Source organism: Lepidochelys kempii, chromosome 4 (genome assembly GCF_965140285.1).
Source record: "Lepidochelys kempii isolate rLepKem1 chromosome 4, rLepKem1.hap1, whole genome shotgun sequence".
Taxonomy (NCBI): domain Eukaryota; kingdom Metazoa; phylum Chordata; order Testudines; family Cheloniidae; genus Lepidochelys; species Lepidochelys kempii.
The window spans coordinates 29,554,116-29,574,196 of record NC_136383.1 but is presented as its reverse complement, the minus strand read 5'-3'; the positions used below and the strand labels follow the sequence as shown (position 1 = coordinate 29,574,196).

The 20,081-nt window shown below is 40.1% G+C and overlaps 1 protein-coding gene across 5 annotated transcripts in view; it reads right to left on the bottom strand.

Moving 5' to 3' along the window:
- The window catches only part of TET2 (tet methylcytosine dioxygenase 2), an 85,137-nt gene that overhangs the window by 32,068 nt on the left and 32,988 nt on the right, over positions 1-20,081 (bottom strand). The window contains exon 2 of one of the 5 annotated variants that reach the window (XM_073340826.2): positions 9,240-9,512. The exons of 3 other annotated variants lie outside the window; for them this stretch is intronic. The gene's annotated coding sequence lies outside the window, so the exon portion shown is untranslated. Of the gene's footprint in view, positions 1-942; positions 1,174-9,239; positions 9,513-20,081 lie in introns of all 5 variants that reach the window. One more of the 5 variants, XM_073340825.2, reaches the window with a different exon arrangement.

Here is a 20,081-nt window from a genome sequence, read left to right as displayed (position 1 = left end):
ATGGTGGTATGCAAGCAGCGTGAAACTGAACCAGACAGACTCGCTTTTAAAATGGTGCAGAAAAAATGCTTGGTTTGTTAACTTGAAACCATTATGCCTTATAGCAACATACTGTCTTAGTTCATATTTTAATTTGACACGCTTTCTGAAGTTCAGCACATGATTAGTTCAAGTGTGTTTTCAAACTTGATAAGAACATTTTCAGCACTAAGTTCCTAACAATGGATGCATAGGTGAGAAACTCAGATTAGTATAGAAAAGGGCATGCAAAAATAAACTGGGGATGAGAAAATGCTCTTCTAACAGAAATATACTTATCTTAAGGCTAAATCTCTTGCATGATTAATGATAATTTTTTAATGAAAATATAAGTATTTACTGCTTCGCCTGAACTTTTCTGTAATGATTTTTATTCCAAGTAAGGTGGAAAATCATGCAGAAACTGTAGTTCCCAGACTTAGAGCTAATCCTGTTACTTGATTATAGTATGCCAAGCCTCTTTTGTCTGATTTGAAGGATTATTGCCACCAAGCTGGCTGGTTAGAGAGGCACCCCTGCACCTCTATTCATCAGCTGTTTGACAAGGTCATTTGAAGTTGGTTTTCCAAAGATCTCACCCTTAACAAAATACACGCATGAGAAAACAAAACAAAAACTGACTACTCTCCACTGGAATCCCTATACTTATTCATTATTGTTACAATACTAACATTACCATTATGCATTTATTTAAGGAAAAAAATTAAAATCATGGTACATATTCATATGCAACAGACTGTATTTGCTTGATATTAGGAACGAAGCCTGTGAGCATGTCTTTAGAATTGTATTTTTGTTGTTGTTCTGCAGCAAAGCCTAAAATCTGTGTGTCTTGGATATGAGTTGGGTCGTTTGGAAATTCTTCTCTTCAATAAATATCTTAATATTCAATAAAATATTTACCTTTTATTTATATAAAAAAGGTTTCACATTGGATAAACGTGCTGCCAGGGTGTAGTGAACAAATTCCACCTAACAACTGTCCAATTCTGGTTAGGCAGATCAGCTGAAGGTTCAGAATGACAGAAAAAGTAGAGAAAGCTGTTGTTGCACTCTCTCCATAATTTGTTCTTTGTGAGTTTTATCGTTCACCACCAACAGCCCAAATGACAGAAGAGAGACCGACAGAGCACCCTGCAGATGTTAGAAGGATTTCAGATTGGGAAAGTTAGGAAAATGTGTCAAATAATAAATACATAATGTACTAAAAGGTACAAATGAGTCTAACGTAAAAATTTTGACTCACGCAAATTTTTGCAATGAAGACATTACTTCTAGTTTGCACAGAAAGGGAATATGAAGGGCTCTCTATTATTAATTCATATTTGCTTGGACTGCTAAGAGCCTCACAAGTGGCTGATATTACCACTCCACAGAGAGGACTATTACATTTGAAAATTTCTCTTATCACAGTAGATTTGCCTCCAAGAGCACAGAACAGGATTATTTATCCTTCTCTAATTTTTTTACAATATCAAATTACACCTAATTTATACAATGTGCACTGAATTCCAGGGTATTATTACCTTACTAAACTCAAGTGAATAACAGAATTCAGAAACACTCTTTACATAAGAATTGCTCTTGGGCCATGTAAAATTATTATAAGCAGAATTGATAGCATTATATAAGATTACTGGGATTCCCTTTCTGTTCAGGGCGCTAACTTCAAAATAGGGACAATCAAAGCATCACAGGTGCATGCTAAGCAAAACTGGACAACTAGACATGCTAACCGCACCCCCTCATTTGTTCTTAAATGTGCTTTTAACCCTTAAAACTCTTTTCTCCATGTGCTCGAATTATTCTTTATACAATGAAAATATGCTATGGTCACATTGCTTCCCAAACCCCACCACTAACAAAGTGAGTTTATAAAGTAATTTGGAAAACAGAAACTAGAGATGGAGAAGATCAGTTATGTCATCTAGTCTGCTCCCCTAATAAAGCAGGATTCTTCTGTGTACAATATATATTCCAGCATCTTGGCTTGGCTAGCTTTAAGAGTCCCAGGTGATAAGGCATTCCCAACTTCCCTGGGGAGACTATTCCATAGCATAATAGACATCACTGTTAGACTGGCACATCAGGAAAACTTTCCAAGTTCCCCTCATTCCATATAGTTCTTTTAAGTAAAAAGGAAAAGTAAGGGATGCTGCAGAATTACATTCCCTCCCAACGGGGTTCAAGAAACAGACATTCACCCTAACCTGAAATTGCTTCCCTTTCATTCCCTACCTGCTGTCTTTTGATACCTGAGCTTGCAGCCCAACAACTCCCAGAGGTGAAAGATGAGTGTGTAAGCTGCTAAATGACACAGTATTCTGAGCAAAGTACAAAGGAACAGTAATTAACACTACCCTATCAGATTATTTTTTATTTCTATCAAAACAAGGTATTAGTCTGTGTGACTGAGCCATGGGAATCCTCTCCATGGTCCTCAAAGCATATCAGTATTTTAACACTGGTGGTTGAACTCTACTTTATCACAGAGGGTAAAGTTTAACTCTCATTAAAAGTTTTCAAAAGCTCCTTTTGCTCTGTGTTTTGTTGATGGATAAAAGAGCCTTACTACTTGAGGAATGTGTGGCCTGTATCTAAGCTCAGCATGCAAACCTCTGTGCAAAGTGTGCCTGCTTCTCAGGAGGGAAACTCATGATCCTTGAAAGCCACGTATTTCCTTCCTTATTATGTGACAAAAAATACATGCACTCTTCACAGGCTTCTCAAAAGCCTCACACTACAAATCAACCAATCCCTTGGATTCTGATTGGCTCCAGCATAAAAGGAGGTGGTGGAAGGCATTCCAAAGCAGGATTAAACCATTTGACTCTTCAAAGCCTCGTATGAACTCATTGGTTTAAAAAGCCTCACACTTTCTTTCTTCAGAATAACTGTTGGATTGGGGTTACTTTGCATTACTCTTGATTCCCCATGTATAAACTCAGTTATGATTCTATTCACAATCCTCCTGAGTCTCGTCTTATTACAGACCATAAAAGGTGCTCAGACAAACCACAGTAATGCAATTTAAAGTTAGAAAAAACCAAGCAATGGTATACCTCTGGTATTTATTTCAGCTAGTACACCATGCATGTGCTTTAGATGCTACTGTTGAATTGTTTAGGACTGCAAAATCTGGACTCTATGGTCTTTTTACATTTGTGGTGGGGTGAACTACATTTCTTTTAAAGAAAACTTACATTTATTAAAGGATAGTAGTTTATTTTTTCTCCTCCAGTAACAGGTGTTTGAGCCAATACACTTAGGAGCTCTAACATATTTTTCCCCAGCCATAATTTATTAGGAATTCAAGTCACATCAGCAGCATCTGTGAAACAATTACTGCATCTAGGACTGACTCTGCAGTCTAATCCATCAGAATTATGACTGGTCTCTTTGAAGATGCCATGATGCATGACTTAAAAATAACACATTACTGTGGAAATGGATCAGCATCTCACATCCCACCAAGTTGTAATTCTGCCCATCACTATTTGACTTCTTGAAGTATCCAGGAACATACATGTAATTCTTGCCATATACTGGGCACAAACGAGAGATAAGGAGTTAGAAGTAGATTATTGTTGGTTTTGTTTTTTTAAAAAGATGTGTAAGTGCCTCTTTGGAGTGCTCCTGCAATCTTCATGAGCACAGAATATGTAAGAGAGTGACTCATGTACAATTAGATGACAGGAAAAACATTTTTTTTTGGTCAAAAGTAACCTTGGTTATGTTGATTTGCTTTCTTTTGATAACTTATCTATTTTGAGCCAATTCCTGAGGTTCATATTTTATTAACTATTTGTATTGTGCTGATTTGCTAGCTAGGGACTTTGTGAATGCAAAGAAGTTTGGCTGAGTAAACATCCATGATCAGATTCTAACCAGCCCTTGTACATACATCTAGTGCAGGAGGCGTAGGAAGAAAATTGGGGTGAGTTCCCCCCTCCTCCGGCTCTTCCACAAGGGCAGGCCAGAATCCCATTAGGAAGAGCAGTGACTGTTCTCTGTTAGGATGTCCATGAACACTTGCTGGCTGACAGAATCAAGATGGGTGGTACTATAGCCCCTCCGTATCAACTAGAAACAGAGCAGAGAACACACTGCATCTTCTCCAAGGTGACTTGCTGATAGCCCAGCCATTCACAGGGTATTTATGCAACCAGACCTCCTTGGGCTGTGATCTCAAACATAAATGGGGTTGAACTTGGTCAGTAGTTGGATGGGAGAACACAAAGTAAAAGTCAAGGAAGTACAGATAATAGCAATGGTGTGACAGTCTTTTCTATGTCAATACTAAACTGCTGCCCTGCCCCAGCATGACGCTTGGGTCACTATACTGCTAGACACTTTTGGATGAAACAGAGGTCTAAATCATTTGCAGTCATTAAATTCCCATGGCAGTTTCTGCAAGAGAAGAGTGTTTATCTAGGTGCCCTGGCCAAATTCCAGTTTGGGTCGTTAAATTCTGCCTCCTTTAATTCCTCTTCTAATATCAACTGAATACAATAGTAGGCTCACTTCGGGACTTAACTTGTTTAGCGTTACTGTGCACAATTAAACAGTAGCCTATCCTACCCCAGCAGTGGCTGAATTTCAGTGATGGGCAACCTCATGCCTCTATCTAGTTTGTAAAGCACTTTGAGAGTCTTCTGGTTGAAAGAAGCTACAGAAGTAACAATTTACGAATTTCAGCAAAGAAAGGGAAAAAGCTCAAAACAGCCCTTCTCTGTAACATCATAAACCATTACAAACCATGGGCTAAATCCTGAAGTCTTTACTTGGGTGAAAAGCTCCTGAAGCCAATGGGAGTTTTTTCCTGAATTGCACGTGGTAGATAAGCTAATGAAATTTTCAGAGTCTTGATGCAAGTTTATCCCTGAAGGTAGTACTGCCAAGCAGTCAAGCAGCCACAGTTTGAACTTCTGTGTGGTCCTCAAGAGTAGTCCTATGTACATCACAATGGATTATTGTAATCTATAAGCAATAATGGCATGGATAAATTCTATATCTGAGGAAATGACCACAGTTGCCTTAACAGATGAAAAAGGGGTGCTTTTGACCACCAGCACCCACTGAGAATCCAAAAGCAGTCAGAGCCAAACTCACCAAGCAATAAAGCTCTTTGACAACTTCCCCAAAAGAAATGTGGGCAGGGTCCAGTGCCTCCACACCCTCAAGATGCCACCAACATACCCCAATCTACTAGCATCACCCTTGACTTCTCTGGATTGAGCAACATTTTCATCCAAGTTCCCATCTCAGTCAAGCACTTGGAAAAACAGATAAATCACATCATCTGGATTAGTTATAAGCCTCATGTCACCCATATATTGATGGCATCACAGTGAAAATCATCTTGCTATCCTCAGCAGTCTTAGAAAAGAAGCCTGCAGAATCTCTGAGGTTTTCATTGACTCCAATGGGCTTTGGAACCCAAAATAATTAAAATACCAATATTTATCTCTCTCAGAGATGCAACAGAATGAATATACATACATAAACACGTGGTTCAGTGTATTCGATCCATGGATTTCTGGGCCCCAAATCCCTTATGGACTCTCAAAATTCATCCAATTGCCTTGTTTTAGATTTTGTATTTGCACCACTTATTTAGCAGAAAGTTCTATAGTAACTATACATCTAAGGAAGCACTAAAGAATAATTTATCCCTTCCCAAGTCAATTGTAATTGATGCTTGCTAAATTGTTTCTAGATCCACCTTTTTCAAACAGTAACATACGAACAGCTTAGGAAAATAAACCCTCTGGTGAAGCTCTGCCATCAGAAACGCAGAGGACAGGTGGAATTGAGGAATGGCATTTTTTTTTGGAGGACAGCAAAGCACCTTAGGAGCAAATATTTGGTATGGATATTGTCATCCCTTCAAATACATGATGACATTTTCAGCTTCTGGAGACTGGATTAGAAAAGAGAATTTGGTCCCAAGTCTTGATCTTATTTTTGGACTAGCCAATACATTATTTTAAGAAGATCTTAGGCATCAACTAATCTCAAAGAAAACAGCATAAATCCCAAATTGTGCACTAATTATAAGTCAAAAGAAGCAATTTTCAAGTTACATCAATATTTAACAAGAAGCCACAGTGTGACTCCCTTAAGACTGTAGGAATATGGAAACCTTGTTTTCTGAGGTTAACATTCTGGCCATAGTATTTTTTTTTTTCCTCTAGGAGCTGGAGCCCCATTTTATTTTTATTTTTCTGGAAGGCCATTAACTAAGACATTGTACTAAGCCAAGTTTGGAGTTAAAGCCACAGACACCAGAATGCTCCAACAGCATTCTGACAAATTTTTGAGTTCTCCCTTATACTCAGCTTACTCCAGTACACACAACTTGTTTTATTTTCACTGCCTTTCAAAACTCTGCAACAGTTTAGTAAGAAACTGACACTGAGACGCCAAATTGATGTATTTCATGGCATGAAACATTTGGTTAGAAAGGTTTTAGGAAAAAAGTTGGAGGAAGACAGGTGGCTGGCCTTTTTTTGGAAACTGCCTTAGTGGTGAACCAGGAAAAAGAGTAGTCTTTATAGACAGGAAGTCTATTTAAAGGTACTGTCTTAAAGTTAAGCTTCACTGGAGCCACCGATTTCTAGAACAGCATAAAAATTCAGCACTACTGTGTTGACAAAGGTTATGGGTTGGAATCCCAGAATGAGCTGACATTTCAGCCTTCCTTCAATTTCCTATGTTTCAAAGCACATTCTTTCCCATGGTAAAATGTACTCTTTATGGCAAGATGCAGCAGGAAGAGCTAGAGAACTAACTAAAAGAGGAGAAAAATGGCAGATTGTGTTTTAACTCTAAGTAAGGCTTTTAGGCTCCAACAGTAGATCCTCGTAACAGTGATATTTATACAGTTCTACAGGGAATTTCAGTACTCCTCTCTGGCACTCCTTTTAAAATACTTCCAAAGCTTTGAAAACAGTCAGTCTTTCTTCATTCTGGCAGGCTGACATTCACTGCCAACTCAATTCAGCTCATAATCTTCCAAGGCCTCCAATAGCTCACGTGGATTTAAGAGAATTTTAAATGGCTGAAGTACTAAGACATTTTGGGGTATTAAAAAAAAAACATATATCAAATTTTAAATTAAAACAAAACATAGCTACACAAACTTTTGTTAGTTTTCTACAAAGTTAGCTTCATATTCTGCCATATTCTTCACAAAATGCTATTTCACTAATTGATTATTCTCTGTCCGGGATGTGGACATACTTCTGGCGCACAAAGAAGCAGTGTGAATTACAAAGCTCATCATTTTTAAGCAGTAGTGATACTTTTTTCAGGACACTGAGGTCAATGTATGTGTATATATACACACACACACACACTGACCTCGGTGTCCTGAAAAAAGTATCACTACTGCTTAAAAATGATGAGCTTTGTATACACACACACACACACCTCTCTTTGGCAGAGACTTGAGTGTTGTGCTGGGTTTGAATTAAACTTAGGATTCTCCTAGCTGAAAAGTCTGAGTTTGGAGAAATATCTTGGAGTTTATCAAGTAATTATAAGTCAAAAGAAAAAAGCAACTAAATAATAATTAAACTACTTCATCCATCCCTCCCTCTTTGCTCTTCCAAGAAAGGGCAGCAGATGAACTTTGTTTTTTCTTATTTTAATATACAAATCCCACCAGCAAGGCCGAGTGGAACTCCTCATGGTTGTAAGCACTATAGTAAGTGTTTGCAGGGCTGGACTTCCAGCTTGAAGTCTGATAAATATGGTCTTCAGCTAAAGTAAGAAGTTAAAGGAATGTCTTGCGTGTATAAGTCAAATTCCAGAGAGAAGTGTGTGTGTAAGCGCGTGTGTGCCGAAAGCTGTTGGGCTGCAGTCCTGAAAGAACTGTAATTGTATGCCGTTTCATACCACAGCTGTTCCTTATTATGCCAGCAGCAATCTTCAGGTTTGTGAGAGGTTTTTTCTTTCTTTTTTAAAAGGCAGGTAGGGGCAGGGAGGAGGGTAGTCAGGTTTTAAGCTCCAACACATACAACTGGTTTAGCTCAAAAGAAAAAAAAAATCTGCATTTGGTAATATAACTTCTATAGAGCCTTTGGGAAAATGAGCAGCTGCTTTTTCTTAAAAAAATGGAAAGACGGGGGAGGGGAGAGACAGTCATGAGGATACTAAATGTTCAGTGTAGCCATTTAAATTGAAATGCACACTGCTGTCAAACGCATAAAGAGACATTAGATTTTGGGTTTCCTAAAAATATGATGGCTAGCCAGGATGATTATGACAAAATGAGCGAATAATTTCACTGTGGGGGAAGGGGAAATTGCCAGCAAGAGCTATCTGCTCATTATGCAATCTAGCAGACCACCCATCATAAAAACCCCATCTAGCTCACATATGTTTGTGTGTATATATATGTAATAAATCCAAAATGTATTTCAACCAATATCTTAAAAATTCATGATAGGTATGGATGACTAAAAAATGTTCTGGAAAGCTAGCTATGCTAAATGTGGAAGACTGAAAATGAGAGATCTGCCCTGGGCTACATGCAATTAACTTGCAATAAAGTAGTACATGGGGAACCAAAGCAAATCAGACCAACATCAAAATTTTAATGGGAAAGATAATCTGGTTCACTGTGCACTTTAAAGGGCACAATTCCGCAAAGTTCTTCATAGAAGTTATTACTCATTTGTATTGTGGTAGTACCTGGAGGCCTAGAACAGCTCGGACCTGTTGAGCTAGGCTCTATACTACTGTGAGAGAGTGGCCCTAAAAAGTGCGGAATCTCCTCAACTCCCATGAAAGTCAATGGGAGTGAGAATGGTGAGCTGCTTTCTGGAGTGCTTAGCAACCTGCAGGCCAAACCCTCTACATTTAGAGCTTTAAATTAGATCTGACTCTGAGATCTCTATTTGCTGGCCTTAAATGGAGGGTGCTTAAGAACATAAGAATGAACCGTATTGGTTTATCTAGCCAAGTATCCCGTCTTCTGACAGTGGCCACAGCTGATCAGTGATCCATCCTGTTGTCCAGTCCCAGCTTCTGGCAATCAAAGGTTTATGGACACCCAGAGTATTGCACTGTGTTCCTGACCATCTTGGCTAATAGCTATTGATGGACATATCCTCCATGAACTTATCTAAAGGACAATGCCATTCAAAAAGACAATGAAAAAGAAAGGAGACGTTTCAATGAAAAGCAAATACCTATGTGCCATTGTCAATTATTTCTCTTCAGAACTTCTTGGTCCATTATCCAGAGCTTCTTTTTAACTTTTAATGACATGCTCAAATTATTTGGGTTCTTAATGAATATTTACATAGTGGTAGTCCAATGGTTGTCTAGGAGGCTCAAAATAAGAGAGATATCTATTTCTGTGAAAAAGTGTATGTGCAGCAGAGTTCTGTAGACCAGCTGTACAAAAGAATCATGTATTTGCATTAAAGTATAATCAGTATTCAGGATCAGGTTTTCTTGACCTATACAAAAATACAGGAAATGATCAGAAACACTGCAGCAGCGCAGCTGTAAATTACATTGCTTGGAACCATTACTGTTGAGCACATTAGTATACTTATAAGGGAATGTACATTTAACACATCCCTACAGGTGTGCATGGCACTTCACAGAGAGATCAATGACACAGGCCCACTACCTGCCCAAACAAGCTTAAATCTATCCTGCAAAAAGATCAAGTTCTTGCTTTGGTTTGTGGTGTATGAATCATGATGGTCCTGCATTTATTGGTTTGGTTAATTGTGTTTGTTTATAAAAATTTATCATAAAAGTTATTTTACATAATGAAGTCCACTTGTATTTTAAAAAATAAGCTATACTGATTGTGCATAGCAGGATTGAGGATAGCAGGGAGAAAATCTTGCACTGTGGATTTTAAACCAATATGGTCATCCGACTTTCTTTCATGGCAATCTGTTAGAGTCCAAAGGCGTGTGCTGACTATATAACAGTTAGAGGCATGAGGCCTGTATCCGTTAGCATGTGTAGTCTATCTCAAAAAACATAAATAATAATAATAATTTAAAAAGTATGGAGATGATTCAGGTTTTTTACAATAATGGCCTCATTTTTCTCCTTACCCTTATCAAGAATACAGATATGCAAAATACATTAATTTTACTGATAAATACTTCGTGGGCTGCATATCGCATGTGTGCTGAATACAATACATTCAGAAGAGAAACAGGTAACTAATTAAAATACCAGACTTCACTAGACTGGTTCCTGTGTTGTGTCCTATTCAGCAGTCACAGTTAAGGCCAAATTCTGTAGTACTCACATAGGATGCCAACTGACTTCATATAGGTGAAATGATCATTAAAGATACCTAGATTTGGGCCCCCCTTCAGCAAAGCACTTAAACATGGGTCTTAAATCTCATTTACTTCAACCTAAACATGCTTAAATGTTTTTACTAATCAGGGTCCTAGTCTTTAAATTCTGCTATCTTTAGCCCTTGCCACAGCCCCTTCCCCAAAACTGCTTATCTTACTCTGACCCAGGGAACCTCATTTGCTGACTATTGTTCTTTCTGAGGAGGAAGATACTTTTTATTTTAATTGGTGCAATGTAGTGCCTTGTTCCCTATCTGCTGTTTGTCATGGCAGATCACCACACTGCAAAGTCAGACTAACAGGAATAGCTAACTATTTGAAAAAAACAAACACTGAAATGTTCCATGGCTACTTGGGTTGGAGAACTCCAACGTTTACTGTACTGAATAAGCTTCTGATTCAAACAGGGTTGGTTCTGGTTTTTTTGTTCAATTTCCTTACTTTTGAGTAAAAGAGGCCTATATCAGAGTAGCATTACACATCTCAGTATTGATAAGCCTTATCTTTCGTACTTGCACCAGAATATTTTCCTCCCATCTAATCTACTTCATTACTTTTGAAGATGGCCTAACTTGAATTACTTCTTTCCTGAATCACCAACTGCAGGATGTATAAGGCCATAACACTGGCTCTAACTATATCTGGAAAACCTTCCTCCATCCTGCAGTACGCTGGGGTTACTGAATGGCTCTGTGGATTAACAGCATGCCCCGACACATGGTCAGCAAGTCATGTTCCAACTAAAACAGGACATCAAATAGTCAACTTTGGAGAATTATTTTTCTTATAGGTTACAGAAGTTAATACAAATTGATATTGTTATTCGTTTACAGGCAAATACAGTACAAAGTTCAGGTAATACTAATTTTGGAAGTATTCGTTACAAACTGTTGTCCCTTTATGATTAGAATTTATATATATAAATTGGATATTGTTGATAATCAGCAAAGCATAATGTAAAATTTAGCCAATTCCTTTGACAAACGTTTGCATTTCACACCAGGAAACTGGGATTGTGACTACTGCATGCTAAATAGTAAGAGTCTGTTTCAAGGACTCATGCTGGTTAGATAGCTCCCAGACCTATAAGGCTAGGAAACCGTATCACCACCCCGATCCCTGTTTACAGTCCAGTTAGAAAACTTAAAGTAGGATGTGGCATTTTGCAATCAGCCAGCTTGTAGGCTAGCACACACATATTTTGCATGTATAATCATTTATATGCACAATATCTGCATTTGAACATGCACATTGAATTGTGCTAGCATGAAACACTGATAACTGTACATCTAACTCCGCTATTTGTCATGTGTGAAACGGCACATTCCACCCACACAAACAGGCATATTTTTGTGGGGCAAAACTAAAGACAATGGTTCCAACCACAGCCATCTATGTCCAGAATTTCAGAGATGAAACAGAGCAATTATAATGGGCCTTGTGAATGGAATGGCAACTTTTCTGTGTAGCTAAATCTTAAATGAAAGCTATTCACTTGAAATCTATTTAATTTCTAGAAGTGGATTGAAAATAGTTTCAGGTGCTATACCTCTTCCTGAAACTCCCTACTCATTTGTGGTTTGTGGTTTGTGCAGTGAAACTGACCATAAACAAAGTGCTATCAAATGTGCTAATGGAACAAACTGGAAAGATAGAGGGTGAAATCCTGGCCCCGCTGAAATCATTAGCAAAACTCCCATTGACTTCAACAGAGCCAGGATTTCACCCAGAGACTATCGTTATAGTTACCGGAGGTGTCTGCTGTAACAATAGTAGGTTAACTCCTCTTCCCAGCAAAGATCAGGCAAAAGTACCGTCGTTTTATATTTGTGGTGTGTCTGTCATGCAGTTATAATTTAGCAACACTGAGTATTTTCATTCTTTGGCCATTTTTATTTGCATTCTTTACACAAAAATTTCCCTTCCTAGGAAGAATATAAATTCGTGAGGGTTTTCGGTTTTTTTTTAAATAAAAAAATAAAAATAAAGTTAGGGTTATACTGTACTTTTTTGATCTAGAAAGAGTAGAAAGTAAAATGTAGACTGAATCCACCAGGCATGAATAAAGAAAAAATGACTGTCAAATTGAAAAAGGACAGAAGTTTACTAAGAGTACAGATGGATCTCCTTCCCCCATACCACCTATGTATGATATCTAGAAAATAAGTTTGATAGACGTAAGCTATCAAATAGATCACATATTAGAAAATTTAATACAACATTCTATCATTTGTAATTAACTTTCAGGTTTGATACAATTTAGAATAAAAATTAAATCATAAGATGTATTTGATATGAGACTTCGTAATTTTCTTCTACTTGAAGAACCTTGATGACTTAGTATATGTGCAGTGTTCCAATCACAGTCTCGTGCTCCCTGACCTGGTACTTCGGAACATAAATCTCAAAATCCCATCAGTCTTCATTACCGTCTTATTGCATCACATGTGCATACTCAATTTAAGATCGAGAGCCTAATCCAAACCTTAATGAAATCAAAGAAAGGCCCCATGTCCTTACAAAGGACAGATGATAAAAGCGACCAGCTATAATGCCACTTAAGAGCAATATCCACGGGCCAGACATTTCTAGTATACATACAACTTTATTTTCATATAACATCTTTATTCCAACAGAATCCCAAGACACTTTACAGTTTAAACACAATTAGTGTGTTCATAACAAAAGGGAAGGGTGAAAAGATATATTTTCAGTTGGAAGTTTACATGAAACGATTAGTTGGGACTCTATCCTGAAAGGCACTGAAAAAGCTGGTCCTACTTCAACAAAGCACTTAATACTCCTGGGGGAATTCTGCGCTACTGCGGATGTGCAGAATTTATGTCAGAAAAATGACTTTCTGATGGGGAAGCAAAGGGAAGCCACAAAGTGCGACCCTCCCTAGCAGTATGGTTCAGGTGCCCCAGGCAGCCGGCAGAGAGGTAATTCACTGTGAGGCAGGAGGCGGGACTGCTGAAGACCCGGCTGGTGGCTCCTACCTTGTGCTAGGCTCAGCTGCTAGTCCCAGATGCGAAGGATGGGACTTCCTCTTCCCCTGCACGGCATCCGGGGCTGGGTCAGACCCACCCCCAGATTTCTCCCCCAGCTGCAGAAAGCTCTGAAAACTCTTTCTTCCCCCTCACCACCCCCCAGCTTCCTGCACCCATTGCTCCTCAGTTGCAGGGCAAAGGATGCCTGTAGAGGAAGCTGCTCCCCCACCCACCCAACCCCATGCATCCAGAACCCCTCATACCCAGACCCTCCCAGCAAGCCTCACCCCTCCGTACTCAGAACCCCGCCCCCAAGAGCCCCACTCTTCCTGCACCTGGACCACTCCGACAAGCCACCCGCACCTGGATCCCCACCCCACTGAGCCCCAACCAGCTGCACCTGGAACCCCATCCCACTGAGCTGCACTCCCCCAGCATCTAGACCCCCCACTGAGTCTTCCACACCCAGACCCCCCCGCTGATCCCCAAATACCTTCACTTGGACCCGGCTGCAGAGTCCCATTACTGTTGCACCCAGAATCCCCCAACAAGCCCTGTGCATCCAGATCCTCCACTGAGTTGCCCGCACCCAGATTGTCCCACATAGAAACCTTTCAACCCACACCTGGATCCCCCCACTAAGCCCCTTGGATTCTGCCTTGCTGAGCCTGCCTGACCACACCTGGTGCACCTGGAACAGAAGGGCAGGGTCCTGGGGTGTTTCTGGGGCAGGCCCGATCCTTGCGCTGTGTCAGGGTTGGGTGCAGCCTCACTGCTGAGTCCGTGTCCCAGGGGAAGCTGCACAGTGATCTCCCACCTCTGTGAAGCCAGTGGCCTGTGCCTCTCAATGCCCTGCTGGAGCCTCCACATTTATTGGACAAATAAAATGTGCAGAATTTTAAAATACTGTGCACAGAATTTTAAATTTTCGGTGCAGCATGCCCTCAGGAATAACGTAGGGCTTGTCTACACTGGCACTTTACAGCGCTGCAACTTTCTCGCTCAGGGGTGTGGTTTATTAATGTTTCAGGGACGAACTCTCTTGCTGGAGTTTAGGCACAGAATAAGAATCTCTTTGGATTAGGGAATAGGAGTTAAAGGAACAAGTAATCTTTGTCACCATTTTGACATTGTTTCTCCTTCCATTTTTTGGGGTGTTTTTCCAAGTAGTAGAGAATCTGCTGGCTCATGCTATGCAGGGGCAAGATAAAAACTGTGTATTAGGGGGAGCGTCTCTCAAATAAATAGGTTGCTATTTAAAGGGGAAGGGAAAGAACAAACTGGTTCGGGGAGATACTATACGCTTTCATAGATTCATAGATTCATAGATATTTAGGTCAGAAGGGACCATTATGATCATCTAGTCTGACCTCCTGCACAATGCAGGCCACAGAATTTCACCCACCACTCCTAAAAAAGACCTCACACCTATATCTGTGCTATTGAAGTCCTCAAATTATAGTTTGAAGACCTCAAGGAGCAGAGAATCCTCCAGCAAGTGACCCGTGCCCCATGCTACAGAGGAAGGCGAAAAACCTCCAGGGCCTTCCAATCTGCCCTGGAGGAAAATTCCTTCCCGACCCCAAATATGGCGATCAGCTAAACCCTGAGCATATGGGCAAGATTCATCAGCCAGATACTACAGAAAATTCTTTCCCGGGTAACTTGGATCTTACCCCATCTAAAAACCCATCACAGGCCATTGGGCCTATTTACCATGAATATTTAATTACCAAAACCATGTTATCCCATCATACCATCTCCTCCATAAACTTATCGAGTTTAATCTTAAAGCAAGATAGATCTTTTGCCCCCACTACTTCCCTCGGAAGGCTATTCCAAAACTTCACTCCTCTGATGGTTAGAAACCTTCGTCTAATTTCTAATCTAAATTTCCTAGTGGCCAGTTTATATCCATTTGTTCTTGTGTCCACATTGGTACTGAGTTTAAATAATTCCTCTCCCTCTCTGGTATTTATCCCTCTGATATATTTATAGAGAGCAATCATATCTCCCCTCAACCTTCTTTTAGTTAGGCTAAACAAGCCAAGCTCCCTGAGTCTCCTTTCATAAGACAAGTTTTCCATTCCTTGGATCACCCTAGTAGCCCTTCTCTGTACCTGTTCCAGTTTGAATTCATCCTTCTTAAACATGGGAGACCAGAACTGCACACAGTATTCCAGGTGAGGTCTCACCAGTGCCTTATATAACGGTACTAAAACCTCCTTATCCCTACTGGAAATACCTCTCCTGATGCATCCCAAAATGACAAAATTTCCTCTTTCCCTGAGCAAATTATCAGTGATACTGGTAGGACTCTAGCAAAGTTGCAGTGGGGGAGGTTTAGGTTGGATATTAGGAAAAACTTTTTCACTAGGAGGGTGGTGAAACACTGGAATGCGTTATCTAGGGAGGTGGTAGAATCTCCTTCCTTAGAAGTTTTTAAGGTCAGGCTTGACAAAGCTCTGACTGGGATGATTTAATTGGGGATCGGTCCTGCTTTGAGCAGGGGGTTGGACTAGATGACCTCCTGAGGTCCCTTCCAACCCTGATATTCTATGATTCTATGAAAAGTAGATGAAAATTAAAACAAACAAAAAAACAACCCAAAAGTTGGAAGAAGGGAATTTTATCCATGTAAAATTATCTGGAAACCAAAGATTAGCATTCAGCTAGAAAATTTAATTGAGCTTTCAGAGAGAAAGAGGAAGAACTTCCTTTTATCATCTGATGTAATGTTTCTTTGGAGGAGGGAACGGAAGGTAAAATGGAAGGAAAATTTTCCTGTTTGCTGGCTACAGGAACTAAGTAATTCCTGTAAGCCTCTACCTGTTAAAGGCAGGCATGACTTGCAATTCCCTGCTAAAAACAAAGCTGATTTACACTGATGCATGACAGATCCTACAATGTGACTGTGAAATGGTACAGTTTCTCCAAAACGACAGATGATGGGAGTTTATCTGAGGATAAAAGGGGAGGGATTCTGTGCACAAAGTCAGTTTAGGAGAGATGTTCAGAGCAAGAGCAGCTGTCTGCACTCTCAAACCTCTAATCTAAGAGGACCACGTCACTGCACTGCCTCACTAAAAGACAGGTTAGACTGCACTGCTATTGCACTATCAACCATTTAAGTTGTTTTCTCTTTCACTGGCTTTTGTTTTCTCCCCTATTCAGATGTAAAATAAAATCCAGGGGATTTCTGAATTGAGGTCATCTTGCTTCTTTTGTAATGGCAGCACCACACTCAACCCTGCTGTCACCCAGAGGGCTTTTTCAGCATTTCCCAAGAGCTCTGAGGATAATAAATTCATTCAGGTCTTCACCCAATAGATAATTTTTGTGGTCTATTTAAGAGAACAGATTTTGAGTATTGTATTATTTCCATTTTTGGTGCAGCCTTCTCAGTTGCTGTGCATTTCCTGTTTATTATAGAAACATCTCATTTGCTTTGAATCTACATTTTAGCTCCAAATATTAACAAGAAATGAAGCAAAATGGCAAGGAATGCCTTGCCAAATATGTGTACAGCAAGTCACTGATTTCAGGATGGTTTGAAATCAAGGAATGTAATGAACATTCAAATCTACTTTGACGTATGCCCTGTGTAACCCCATTGGTGTATCAGCATGACTACATGATACAAGTAATTGTTCTGCCTAACATGTTTTTTTAAACTTCATCACCTTCGCAATCAATATCATACTCCTCCTCCTGCTCCTCCATCAGGTCAGTTTTGTTTTTAGTAATCATGGTAGTCAAGAATACACCTAATTTCTCAGATTAAATGACTATTTTAAAGGTACTGCCACTTAAGTGGACTGTTTAGGTCAGGGGTGGCCAACCTGAGCCTGAGAAGGAGCCAGAATTTACCAATGTACACTTTCCGAAGAGCCACAGTAATATGTCAGTAGCCCACTATCACCACCACCCAAGCTCCCAGAGCCTCCCCCTAGGGTGACCAGATGTCCCAATTTTATAGGGACAGTCCTGATTTTTGGGTCTTTTTCTCACATAGGCACCTTTTACCCCCCACCTCCTGTCCCGATTTTTGACACTTGCTATCTGGTCAGCCTACTCCCACCCACCAGCAGCCGCACTGATCAGCGCCTTCCCCTCCCTCCCTGCACCTCCCGATCAGCTGTTTTGTGGCATTCAGGAGGCCCTGGGAGGGGGAGGGAGAGGAGTGAGGGCCTGGCATGCTCAGCAGTGGAGTGGGGGCAAGGCCTGTGGCAGAGCCAGGGGTTGAGCAGTGAGAACCCCCTGGCACATTGGGGCTGGAGCTACAGGTGCCAACTTTCCAGAGTCAGTGCCTATACAAGGAGCCGCATATTAAGTTCTGAAGAGCCGCATGTAGCTCCAGAGCCACACGTTGGCCACCCCCGATTTAGGTCCTCTGCTGTTCAGTTTACCATAGAAAGAAGGGCACAAATTGAACTCTTGACTAACTCCTTTGACATCAATAGTTACACTAGGGATTAATTTGGTCTATTACATGTACATTATGCGTAGGGTTTGCAGAATTTAATTTTTATTTTTATATGCTTTTTAGGATTTTTATCCATTAAAATGTTCATAATTGTGGGAAATTATGGATGGGGGTCAGACACTAATTATTTAATGACAGACAGATTCAAAAAGTTAAAGCTTTATAGCTGTTAAAATACTATTTGTCAACATCAGATATCAAAACATACAGAGTAAATATCCTTAAATCAAACCCTAAGTTCTCTAGCAGCATATTTTCCCCTTTGCCTACCTGGAAATTTTAATTATTGATGGTTATTATTGATATTTTGACTATTGATTATTAATATTTTTGTCAGTTGGTGTATATACAGTGAAATTGAAATTTACCAATAAAAATCTAATCCTTCCAAGCCTAATTATGTACTTGTAACAGTACATCAGTCATTAACATCAGGAAGTTGCATAAATAGGAAAGTGGACAGGACAGTCAAAGTTTTATTTATTTTTGCTTTGTGATCTGCACAGTAATGACAGTTTCAGTCTTTGGCACAGAGCAGTCCTCAGGCTGATGTTCTCTTTTCACTAACACACTGTATTTCCTCAGGGTGCACACCCTTAACTTGCCATCTATTTCACAGTTCTGCACCAATCTCTCAAACTCCCTCTTGCATATGGCTTTGTGCCAAGCCTATCTCCTACCTCAGGGTCTATTAAATTGAGGGGAAGAAGAAGAAGGCAATGAGAGCAGGTGATCAGAGTGGTGGCCTAATTGCTACGTGAAGAGCTACACACAGAAACATTATTCCCTTGTGCCAAGTGAGGGGAGAGGGGATAGTGATAGTCCCTTTTATAGTCCCCTGGCAGAATTTTTCCAGATTGTTCCACTGGAGAAGGCAAAAGCTTGCTTCCACCCCTGCAGGACTGGCAATGGATCAGCTCCAAAAGCTCACATGTCCTAAGACCAGCTGGAGGCCCAGACCCCCTGACTTCAGACCACCTGTAGCACCGAATAAAGTCACACAACCATGGGCTATCCTATGCAGATGGAAACTGTAGCAGCTCTGTTGGCTCCTGAAGTGAAAACTATGATAGGCTTTTGGCTAGAACAAGGCTCTCAAAGTCAGGCTACAATGAGATCCTCCTGGGTTCACTCTGTTCCTGCTTCTTCCACTAACTTAAGTGACTTCTGCAGGTCACATAATAAAACTTGCCTATACTAGGAAAATAACCCATTGTTGACCACTGCTGTCAGCAACGGGGGCAGCTGGAAATGGTGCTGAACATGATTTGTCTGTTCACATTTGCAAAACTTGTAGTTTAACTGTATTTAGCACCTGTTACTGACACACAGCAACGGATAGCCCTCATAGCGTAGTCCACAAATTAATCTGTCTGGTCCTCAGTTTTACCATCTATAAAATTGGGATACAAAGTATTTCATCGGGGTGCTGGGAAAAACATGTTTGTTAGTTACTTTGAGATCATTTGCATTTCTATAAAAGTTTTCAAAAGTAGACTATGATGATGTCCCACTATCACACAGATGACTTTTTTTTTTTTTTTTGATGATGGAGTTGAGGCAAGGAATGATGCTGGTGCAAACCTGAGCCATAACTGAGAGGAAGAGGGTATGTTCAAAGAACTGAAAAACAATGAAAACTTCACATTGAGGTGCCTCCTCTGCCCTGTTAATATCAGTTAAAGCTCTTCCAGCATAATCATCTCAGAAAGTCCGATTCTTTGGAAAGTTGGTCACCAGGGACAGGCAGATTTCCCTGTGTCCCTGATTGAATCATGATCACACTTTTTTTCTTTTTTTTTTTAAAAACCAACAGCTGTCACACACAGAATCTACCTTCTGCATTATCTTACAATTAACATGCTGAAAAAAATGCCACTGGTGTCTTCTGGGAGTTTCAGTGACACAAAACATCATTTCATTGTGAGACACAAAGCTGGAACCCGTTAACAGTAAAGTAACCTGTGTTTTGAAGCCTGGAAGCATCGACTCTGTTGTAAGAAGCAGTCACATCATCTTTTTCAAGAAATCTTTAAAAAGAGAGAGAGAAAAACTCTCCGAGGCCTGGTGGATGCATTAGCTTTTGCAAAGAAGTTTCAGTCACTGACAAAAGCTACCCAACTATTTCAGCTCATTGTGCTGGGATACATTCACACTGTTTTGGCTTGAATCCTTCCTTCCTCCCTCCTATTCCTATTTGTCCATAACTCATCCTGTTTC